General features: G+C 31.8%; 1 long non-coding RNA gene across 1 annotated transcript; it reads right to left on the reverse strand.

Annotated features, from left to right (window-relative positions):
• Positions 1–393: 393 nt before the first annotated feature.
• LOC120354130 lies at positions 394–2,474 on the reverse strand. Its single transcript, XR_005572829.1, has 2 exons — positions 2,190–2,474; positions 394–1,513 (listed from the first exon to the last, which is right to left on the reverse strand). It is a non-coding gene; the product is annotated as an uncharacterized LOC120354130 (long non-coding RNA).
• Positions 2,475–2,901: the final 427 nt, after the last annotated feature.

Here is a 2,901-nt window from a genome sequence, read left to right on the forward strand (position 1 = left end):
ACAGTGAGTGAGAGAGGAAGTATTTTTTTATTTTATATTCAAGTTTTTTCAAGTTATGGTGCAATGGACAAAACAGAAAAATCATTTACAAAAAAATGAAGAAATATAATCAGGTCAATTGAGAAAACAAAACTATTGTTATTGATTGTTTTTTGTATGTAATGGATTATTTTTATATATACCTCAAATATAGCTTACAGCTAGAGGTATACTATCGCACTGTTGTAATATTCAAATAAGATGGATAAATTGTGCCGTGCTATGAATTTAGAAAGTTAATTTTGAATTTAGAATTTAGAAGCACACACAATATAACTTAATAAAAGGGATGCTTGATAAACATACCTAGTGCTAGAGAACGGGAAACCAGAAATGACAAGAGAGACAACGAAATAGAGAGAAGGTATCAATTATATTGTCACCTCTTACAGTTAAATTCAACAATTAATAAAACAAAAGGAAGTTACATTATGAAAATCGAAAACAAAATTACTAAAGTTAAAGGTTATCTCTGAAAAAGATAATACGGTAATAACCTACTCTGTATGCTCTACATTTTAAAACGTTTTAGATTGAATCATAAAAGCTTAAAGGACTCTAATTTCAAAAGAGCAATTATTGAAAATTATCATCGATATGTCTCAGAAGTTAATCATAAATAACAATAAATATTTTAAGAAAAGATCCACATAAAATTCATAAAATTCTTAGAACATTAAATTTTGAACACACTTGGAAACTTTAAAACACTATCAAAACATTATCAAATATTAATGATCCCCCCCAATAATAACTATTTAGTATCTTTATATCATGAACGCTGCAAGGACAAACATTCCTCAAGTATCACATCATGGTATACTACCAAAAAAAAAAACTAATCAAAAAGATATGTCATCAAAACAAATTTAGGAAAGGTTAGGGTCCTTGAAACTTCATTTGATCCTTTACAACTTTAAGATGAGAATTATTTTGAAACATTAAATTTAATCAATAAGGACCTTTAAAAACTCATGTACTCATTCAATTTTTAGTAGTTAGAAGATTATAATTATTTATAAATTTAAGGAAAACTGAAATTCCCAGCTGGATCCTTACAGAGAAAATATGGCCTCACTTTTCAATGTAAAGATACAACCGAAAATCTATTACTCAAACCAAATTAATAAAATTAATAATCTATCTATCCCCAATAATATCTCAAAATTATGATTTAACAAAAGTCTAATTCCGCACGTTTTAATTGATTGAAAGTCTGTCGTCACTAAACCCATTTTGTCACATCCGGAGTTCCTGGGACGTTCGTTTAATTTGGAAAAGTTGTTACCTCATAGCTGTTTCTTCAAATTGAATCTAGGCTCGGTGATCGAGCTCTACACGTCCAGATGGACAGGAGACAGCATACCCCAAGCTAGGACGGCCATCGATTCAGAGGCGTCTCAGCGGCTTAAAGACACACGTTCATGAACCCATGAAATGATGGATTCGTACGTTGATCCCCGTACTTACACCGCTGTTAGAATAAAAATAAACTAGGATAAAACCAATTAACTTAACTTCAGTTACATAATAAAAACAACCTACTTTAGGTTATATAGCTCAATTACTCTAAAACATAAGTAGGCATTACCTACTTCAATCTCTTGATATAAAAGAATAGAATTTATTTGTAATAAGGGTTACGCCCTATACACAAAGCGATGAGTACATAGTATTCCATAATAGGCCTACATAATTCACAAGTTGATAGAATTACTTCATAATAAGGTATTTCGAGTATTGTTGTTAGTTTAGTCAGTTCTCTTACATAAATCACATTTATGGTGTAATTTAAAAGAATAAATTACATGATAGATGTTTCCTAAATAATCATGAAAGCTTTTCCTAAGCATCAAAAGACAAATAAAATCTATAACCAAAAAATACTGATAGAATAATATACTGTAAACATCAGTCAACACAGTCTGTGTACATCTGTGTAAACACAGTAATTGAAATTTAGGTTAATAGCTTCCTCTTCAAAAATAGTTTAAATCAAACAAATATCTTAATTCCTACTAATAGGTATTCTAAATTTCTACAAAACATATATCGTTAATTTTCTTACATTACAATAAATACTTTGATGGAAGCTTTCTTTGAAGATATTTTCCTTAATAATATTATGGAAATATTATACTATGACGTACCTTTAGTAGCAGTTATAGGAGAAAAATCTCCATTGTGAGGTTACAATTTGATACTCTCTCTCTCTCTTCTTAATTAAAGCAACTACTGAGGCGAACAAACTCAAAAATGCTGCTGGAACAAAAAGGTTCCAGAGCCAAACACTAAAAAAAAGCCTAAAGCTGGCATGGCAGCCATGATTAACACCAAGTTCTGATCAGACTACATTTTAGTACTGCTTATGTCGGAGGACAGACGCTGAGTGAAGCCACTTCGCTTTTCTCGTCTTGAGGTAGACAGCTGTGAGATCGGCCATACTAAATAGATCTAACCAACACCAACTGTGATTGGCAGTTACTATTCTCTAGAAAAATTTCCACCAAATAGAAAGGGACGTTACAACTACAATTTAAGATACATTCTCCCACCAAGTGACAGCTATTTTTCCTAGGCAGCTATAAATTCCTTGCCTTATAAGGTTGTGAACCAGACTTATATTCTAGGAAAATCGTTGATCTTCCCACAACTTCTACACACACACACCTATAGAGTCGACACTACACAACGCAAAAAGCAAGGTTCATGAACTAGACTGTTGCTCCAGGAAAATTGATGTTATTCCTAGGATCCTAGCTTCTACGCACACACTTACAGAGTCAACACCACACAACACAGAAAAGCAGAACAGCACAATCCATTTTTATAACAGGCTAACTTCTCAGGCTAATTTGCATA

Source organism: Nilaparvata lugens, chromosome 14 (assembly GCF_014356525.2).
Source record: "Nilaparvata lugens isolate BPH chromosome 14, ASM1435652v1, whole genome shotgun sequence".
In the NCBI taxonomy this organism is placed as follows: Eukaryota; Metazoa; Arthropoda; class Insecta; order Hemiptera; family Delphacidae; genus Nilaparvata; species Nilaparvata lugens.